The sequence below is a fragment of the Parasteatoda tepidariorum genome, chromosome 5 (assembly GCF_982258835.1).
Source record: "Parasteatoda tepidariorum strain Cologne lab strain chromosome 5, Ptep-v5.0, whole genome shotgun sequence".
Classification (NCBI taxonomy): domain Eukaryota; kingdom Metazoa; phylum Arthropoda; class Arachnida; order Araneae; family Theridiidae; genus Parasteatoda; species Parasteatoda tepidariorum.
Genome location: NC_141759.1, coordinates 115,857,945 through 115,867,221, shown reverse-complemented (window position 1 = coordinate 115,867,221; position 9,277 = coordinate 115,857,945).

Here is a 9,277-nt window from a genome sequence, read left to right as displayed (position 1 = left end):
TTACAGTGAAATTGAAGTTATACGTTCAAGTACTTTTTACGCAAACGTAGCTTGCTTTGACAGATAAGCAAAATTTTAAAAAATAAACAGCTGGAAAACAATTACAGGACGATCATGATTTTTAATTTAAATCGAAACACGAGGATTAAATCAAGCTGTTTAGACCTTCATGAAGGGAGGGGGGGGGTTAGAGCGAAAGTAGCATCATACGCGCACGCACGCAAAACATTAACAGTTAATTTGGTAGCAGGAATACTGAATAAATTAATCATCGGTGCATTCCTCAAATCTTCAATCGCAATTTGACATTTTTAGAAAGAGAAACCAAAAATTTTCTGCGCTACTAAAATCAAATAGTTTTAAACTTTATTGAGATTCGTAGACTTCTAAACACTATTAACTTAATTACTATTAATTCTTTGAAATCTTTCTGTTTGATTTGGAGATTGATATAGCGCTAACAAAAAACTTGTTCAAAAATTTCGAAATTTTCCGTCCTACACAAGTGTGGAGTTAGAAATGGTAGCGGTAAACGGCCCTCTTCGACGTCCACACTCGTTCAGCAGTTTCGAAAGTTTCAGATTCCCTAGTGTACGTTGCCGTACGTAAAAATTCTCATCAGTTACACTTTAATTTAGAACTCTCTTTTCGTTAAGAAATTTAAGACGTCAAAGTGATATATTGTAACTTAGAAATTAAGGAAGTGAGAGCTGGATAAAAACATTCTTAGTATTCAAAATTAACTAAATTTTAATTTTTAAGTTGTATGAAAATTGGTTTTAAGCGATTCGAGATAACGGTAAACAAAGATTTGTATGCTAAAAGTGCGTAACTATTACAGTTATCGTACTTTCTCTATATTACCTTATAATCGGCCTAAAAATGGTACTAAAACTTTTCTGTAGATCTTGAAATTTTAGCAGAGTGTCTGTGAAAATTTTAACAATTAACTCGTACTTTTATTAAAATCTTGTGAAAACAAATTCAGTTACCGACCTGAGTGAGTTTCATTAAATTGCATTTAACAGTTTTGTTTATTCAAAATTCTAAGCACTTAAAAAATTTCTTTTAAACTAGCGATTTATTATTAGATAGATAATAATTTTTAGGTCAATTTTTATATTTTTGGATCAGCATATTTTAAAATTGTGTTTGAGAAACCTGAATTTTTTTTTTACAAACAAGAGAAGGCTATGCCGTGTATTAACTTGTAAAGTGCACATTTTATTTAATTTACTTTTAATACTATTTTTAATTAAATTCTACTTTACGACAATTATTCAAATTTTAAACTTTTTGTTTTTCCTAAATATTTTGTATCTGCTAAATTAACATCGACTTAAACTGTATATTCCACTGCTTTTTAGGCTTTATGCAATCAGTCTTGTCTTAGATATCGAATGTGTAATCTATGTGTATGGCATAAAATGAAACTTATATTATAAAATATGTACCTAACGGAATTCAAAAATTATAATTTTTCATAATGTAAATGTCATTGATGTATATTGATGCTGCTCTGATGTGTTGGATAAGAAATTTATGTATTTTCATTTTTGAAACTCATTAATTTGTGAGCATTTGACACTAAAATTAATCTAATGCGTATATAAGAACATTATTGGTGTAAAAATCCTGTTGTAACTTATACCAAACTATAAAGTATAAATTTGAATATAGAACTATATTGCTTTAGTATATTTACAATAAATCCAAATCAGTTTTGCATATTTTTAAAGAAATATTAAAGATGCCAAAGTTTGAATAATCGGCTACCAAAATGTAAAATTTTTCTGAATTTCTGGGAGTTTACTTAATTTTAAAGTGTTGTCATAATCGCAGAGTTGGTTTTACTTATATATCTAGATTGCGAACATTTCTATTTTAATAGAATTAGTAACAGAACAAATTCACATTAAAAGGAATCATTGTAAACTCTGTCAATTACATTAGCAAGAAGACTGCGTTTTATTTGGATTTAAAATTTAATGAAACTGAAACTATCATTTTGGAAAGGAGGATTTTCACTTTGGATCAATCGAAGAAATCTCTTTTTCAAAGTTTAGTTTATACTAATCAAAATTAAATTCTAATGGCTTAAAATTTAATAATAACTTGAACTGCTTGGAAATTCCTTCCTCTCTGCTAGTAAAATTTCTGAAGTTTGATTTTTTTTTTTTATAACATGCTGTAAAACTCTAGTCAACAAAACAGTCCTTTTACAAAGATCTAAAATGTTTAATTTAAAAATTATCAGATTTAGTTGCAATATCAGGATTATTAGATCTAGTTGCAATATACAATATTATTCTATTTATTAATCACCTGCTTTTAGTAATGTGGAAAATTTATCATAAACGAAATGAAAACGTTGTCATTTTTAATACTAAATTTTTTCCGGGACAAATTAGTAGTAAATGCTTAACGAAACAAATTAGTGGTAAATGTTTACATTGTATAATTGTATTGAACTAGTGTTTGAAACTTTTTACTGTAATTGAAAGAAATTTTACTCTGATATTTATACTATATATCATAAAAGTATTTTGGTTATAGATTTTTAGTTTTTTGTAATGCTAGACTATATTAAAAGATAAAGTGTAAAAATCGTATCTGTACTGTGTATTTTATATTGAAAATAAATTAAATTTTTGGTTAAAAATGTTTGTTTTTAGTGTGGTTTTAATTTGCAGATTAAGGATCGGGATTAGAAAAATTCCAGTATTTAATACTCTCGCACAAAATGGAATTTTTACGGTTCTACTTCATTTCAGATTTAATTTCTTACATAGTTCAACATAAATTCAAATTTGTAAACAGATTTTCAAACTTAACTAAAGGTCGCTTAAGAGAGAACTTTTATCAGTTTTGAGTAGTTGAGGTGTTTTTTGAAAGATTTAGATTTTATCAAATCTATATTTTAATGAAATTTAATTTTCTCTTTAAACTACGTTAGTTTATTATTTTTAACCTCCCCTTTAAAAATTAAGGTATAAAAATTAGCAATTTGTGCGTTTATTCAATATTAAAAGCTCTTTAAAAGTGCATAAATGTGTGAAATATGTACCTGCAATGCACACTTACCTGCACTGTAAAACAAAAAACGATGTTAGGATTATTTCTTCCATACTGAGCTTTCTAAACTCAGTCTTAGGCAATTTGTCCCTTTTGCAAGCTTCGATGCTTTATTTCAAATACGAGTTAGTTTTTCAAACAAATACTTTTTTTCCATTATTTTGTTTGCATAGTTTGCGTTATTTGCTTAATTAAAATTTTCCTTTGGTTGTTTAAATCAAATGAAATACATTTTTTCTGAATGTGCCGTCTTTACACTTGAAGATCTAAACTATTTGATTAAACTTTATTTACATCTTCTGATTAGCTCTTTCCAATTTGGAAGTTGTCGTCTAAAAATGAATTCTTCCGTTCTTTTTAAATTGAAAAATACTTGTTTTCTCATAAATTTACAAAGTTGATGCTTTACTTCGAACACTAGTTAATTTTCGAAACAATGAATGAGCTTTCATATCATAATTTGGGTTGTACATTAGTTTGGTTGGAAATTATTTGAATATTTAAAAATATAATTTTTGCGCCCCGACTCATGACTCATCAATTAAAAATACCCATTTGGTCATTTATAAAACAAAGAAAATATTTTTTTCTGATAGTGTCTTCGCAGTTTAAGATGGAAAATTATGAGTTTATGCTTATTATTTTTTGATATAACATTTTGGATATAGCTTGCTTCCGATCCAGAAATTAAGTCAAAAATGAAAATTTCACTTTTATTTCATCAGATGAAACTGAGTTATCAGCAATCGTGATAAGTTTTGTTTGCATATTAAATTAAAAATATATTTAATAATCACATTCCAATTCCTTTCTGGCAAAAAGACGGGTTTTGATCTTTTCTGGTCACCTTTCTCAGAAAGGATTCACTAGATTTTAAATGTTTTGCTTTTTCTTAAGTCCAATATATTTTTAAGATTCCTAGCCAATGCATTTTTATGGCTTCAACTTTGACAGTAATTCTTAAATATGCACATTAAGAGTGCTTTAAATAATCTCTGGTTGAAAAATAAAATTTGTGAATCTATGCCATCGAAAAGTGAGCATTTGGTCATCTCTGTGGCAACACATGAGTCAATAATGGAAAACTTTCTGCATCTCTCGATGATAATTACAATATACTGAGCCGTAATGGCTCAGGGGATAGAGCGTTCGCCTCACAATGAGGTGAACAGGGCTCGAATCCCAGTCGATACGAATTCCCCATCCGGCTTGCACCGACCAGAGTGCTAACGTGAAATATCCTCAGTGGTAGATCAAGGTATAGAGTCCCCTTGCCGTCAGGCTAAACGTGGGAGGTTCTGGTGGTCTTCCTCTCTATGTAACGCACATGCGGGTCAGTTCCATTAAAAACTTCTCCACGAAGGCAAATTTCTCCCAATCCTCGATCCAGGAATTCCCCTGTCTTCTGGATTGGGTTCAAAATTACAAGGCTACGGAGTCCCAGTACGAATTCCCAAAAATTAGGTCGACTGTTCAACGACGGTTATAAAATAAAAATAAAATTATAATGTCTAAAAAAACTGTCACTTGAAGAACAATTTAAATCATTACGTATAAAGCGCTATAAGTTAAACTTTCTTGTGATTAAAGTGCTCTGTTGTACTTTTTTTTAAACCTAAATTCTCAAATCATTGTACAGTTGATTCATCAAATTTTCCCCCTATAATGAGCAGGATAATCATTATTAGCCTAGTTCAATTAAAGAGAGACTTATAAAATCTTAAAAACAAAACTTTCCTTTATTTGAAATACATAACAAAACACCTAAAAAAAACTTAAAAAGGTAAATTATTAAAAGAATAATTTTAAAAACATTCCTATATTCAAACTACATAACGAAAAAGAAAACAGACTCCTTCTTCAGTCAGAAAAATTTGAAATTGCTCTGATAAAGCATCGCTTTACTCAATTTTCTAAATTTTTTGCAGCTTAATTTCCAAATTTCTTTTTTGCTGATTGTTCTTTTTTTAATTCAAAATTCGTCATAACATTAAAAATTCAGGTAAAGTCATGGAATTTTTTTCAGTGAGTTAAAACTTAAAAGAGAGCAATAAAAATTGTTTCAATGATTTAGACACTTTCCGGTGCCGTGATCTCTTAAAAATCCCTTAGTAGAACTCTTTTTCATATGTTGAGTTTAAAAATATGGAATTTCTACAGCTCAAAATGGGAACATTAATTTCACTTCAATATATGGGGAGAAAAACACTCGCCCAATAGCATCTATCTGCACAATCTAAAAACTTTCTCGCCAAAGCGCTTGGAGCTGTCTGTTGCTATGGAAACAAGAACTCTTGCCTACTTCCCTCCCTGACTCTAGTCAAAACCTGCTTTACTTGAAATAGTTTTAACTCGTAACCATGGTCATAGACTGTGCTCAAGCTGTGGCGAGGGAAGTTCTTTAGTTAGACAGATCGTAGATATTCATATATGTACTAAAAAGTTTCGATTTTGTTATAAGATACTTTCTTGCAGATATATTTATCATACACTAACAAATGAGAATTTGTTTAAACCATATAAATGTTTTGCCTCATTTTTGATGAATAATTATTATTTGAAGTTGTAGAGTGCATGTGGATCATCCATAGAAGGTTTTATAATGGAAAGTGGAGGAATGTAATCTGGCCAATTTCTGGGTTGGGGTGTAGTTTGTCGGAAAAATATGCCATTAGGTTTAGTACGAAATCTTCCTTGCCACTCTTAAGGTCCTGCTCTCCATTGGTCACGCGGCTGTTTGTTTAAAGAGTTCGAATTCTTAAATGGTCGTTTCATAAACGGTTTCATGTGGTGTGCTTTCGATAGTTGCCATTGCGGTTTTGAAAGCGAATCTTGCCATTTCGGCTTGTACATTGGAGATTGCCACTGTAGCTTGGACTGTGGGTTTTTCCAAGGCATTTTTCCAAACCTGGAAGATGGTCTATTCATTGAACTTTGCAACTCCAGATCTCCGCCTCGATTGTTGTGGTTCTGTGCAACCCATATTGAACTGGGTGAATAATGCTGATAGTAATGCCCATTCCAATTTTGATCCTGGCAGTACACGGTAGTCAGAAAGCAGATCACAATACTGAGTCTAAACCAATGCATCTGCAAAAGAAATTTTATAAGGTTAGTCGGATGCAAAAATTTAACAAAAAAAATTTACATGCATTAGGAAGTCAAAATTCTTGATGATTCCATCAAAACATTTTGATGGTTTATGTTGGTTTCAGTGCGATTCATGATGGTCCAACATTTTCAATTATGCATTCATGCTTTTTGATATGCCAGCAAACTTCCATCATTCAACTGATGGAAAGTAATTCAATACTATAATGGTTAACCATCAAGACAAGTTTGATTCTCATGGACCATTGGTTCATGATGCTTCCAATTATGCATTTCCATGATGGTTTAAGGGGAATTCTCCTTCGTTCTCTGGAAAATACCATAAAAACAAATATTTTTTTTTTATGTTAACCCATCACAAATCCGTCCCAATTCCTATAGTAGGATGATGGTTGTTCAGAATCATTCCAACATTTGATTTCCAAGAAATTATGATGGAAATTTCTGATGGTTTAACAAGCCATCCTAACAAGTTGCTATTCTTATGTTGGACCATCATAAATAGGTCCGAATTTCTACATTGGGGGATGGTTACTTATGTTGGCTACCATTAAAAATATAATGGCTCGTGATGGAATTATTAATGTTTGCCATCCAGATTATGGTGGACCATCATTGAAAAACCGTCAAAAATTATGACTTGGGTAGGCGCGTAATATAAATGATAAATTCTACCCTAAAAATTAAACCGGACCACGAGAACCTCCTACGGTTAGTCTGACGGCCAGGGAACTCTAACCCATGATCCGTCCACTGATGAGGATATTTTACGTCAGCACTGTGATCTGTGCAAGCCGGATGCGGAATTCGTATCGACCAGCCATCGCTGGATTCGAACCGGTTCATCTCATTGGAAGGAAAAAGCCCTATCCCCTTAACCAAAACGGCTCAATTTTCATACACAATAGAAGACAACGCACAGAGAGAAACATTCATTCCGAGATCAGGATTCGAGCCCGCAGTCTGGCCGCTAACCACTCGTCCGGCCTTAATCTCAGAGAAGTGAAGGTTTAAATTCTGAAAAAAAGTTTTCAAAATATCAACATAGAATATTACAGGATTGCTTCCCCATTGCTTTATCCTGAGAAATCCTGCCATAATTTCTTTACATTTTGATATTTTGAAAATGATTTTTCAGCACTTAAAACTTCATGTCTTACTCTAGGTCTAACCTAAACTCACTTTTTGATGCCTTTAATTTTAAATTACTTACGCAGATGAAAGTGATTTTACCATGAAAGGGTTTCTTCCCCCTGATCGCTAACGCTCGCCAACCCCCGAAAATTATTAACAATCTTATATGGTTTGCTTCGCTCGCTACTAACTTAGATACATTGCAAATGCACAAAATTTTAAGAATTCAAAACAATCATTCAAATCCATATAAAAACTTTTTTTTTTTTAAAAAATTACATCTTTTCAGTAAATACTAAGTCAATAAAATAAATTTGAATTCAAATAAATGACATGTAATTCGTTAAACCTATTAGAAATGTGCTATAGTATAATTCGTGATATAAATCAAAAATCGTCAAATAAATTCGTAATATATAAATTCGTGAAAAAAAGCGCTTTCAACAAAATACTAAAATTGAGATCTATCGACAAAGACAACTCACTTCTGCCTAGCTTAATAGTATGAGATTGCAGCAGCTGATGCTCTCTGGTTATTTCAGTTTCCGCTTTTAAAAGCGCTATGAGCCATCTCAGCTAGATTTGGCATGTGACATTTTTAGCGGCAATCATTGGTCGATTCGCCGTGTAAGAGAAATAGTAACGTAAACAAAACAAAGCAAACGTTGCCACCGGCGGAATACAGCTATCCTCTACTAGAAAAAAGAAATATCTTATTTTAAATGTTATTATATTAGTTATTAACAATTTTTGACAGTCGTGCACTTGTTACAATTGTCCCCACTTACGGGGTCAATTGTAACAGTTCATAAATTCAACTAAAACATAGTTAATTATACATATTATCATAGTTGTGATACATTTTTTTATTGATCAAAGTAGTAGTGATATTTTTTAGGAGTAAAAATAATAATGAGCAGAGATCTAAAGGGCTAAACTTTTAACTTTAAGGAGTTAAAAATTTTAATTTATTTTGTGAAAGGTGACAAATAAAATAATGCACATGCAATATAATATAAATGATATAGGAAACAATTGGTGGTTCTTAAAGAGTCTTTTCCTTCATGCAGGATCCTCCAGAATATCGAAAAACACATTAAAAAATATATATATAGTTTAAAATAAACAACAAAAAAAAAGAAAATTTTTTGAAAATTTGACCGTTCCTGGCATTCGAACTCAGGACCTCTGCCTCCAGCAGCGAACTTGCTTGTCTGATGGCCTACCATCCTGTCCACGGTGATACGTGAAGCATACCACAGTTTCGCTTCAAAAGCTCTCTCCTCTCATCTTCGCAGTATACCTTTAGGGGCACACTGTAACCCCCCTAATTGGCCTATAAAAAATTTTTTCTTCAGCCATGTTTGGACCATAGACCCCTACTTAGTGTCGGAGTTTGAAAATTATATCTTGATATTAAAGGAAGCTAGGGGATCTTGAAATTTGATTTTTTCTCGAGCAATTTTATTTTTTTATTCTTTTTTTTTTTTATTATTCCATTACGCTTTCTTTGCTGGATTTCACACACAGAAAGCACCCCATGCATGCTAGAATATCCAAAATGTTACAAAAGAAGTCGAAAAAGAGCAAAGAGACTGATTTTGCTGGATTTTACCAGTTTTTTCCCATTTTCCCAATAAAAAAAAAATCATTTCCTACATGCAGGACCCTACAGAATATCGAAAAACACATAAAAAAATACAACTTAAAGTAAACAAAAAAAAAAAAAAAAAAAAAAAAATAGAATTTTTTGAAAATTTGCCCGTCACTGGGATTCGAACCCTGGACACCTCCCTCCTGCAGCGAACTTGCTTGTCTGGTGGCCTATCTTCCTGCCCACGGGGATAAATTACTTTGGATGTAATGATTGGATTTTTACATACTAAAACTCAATCCTTTCCCAATGGGAGAAGTTCACATCTACTTGTATTTCGAATCCTATGGAGATGCAATGCTA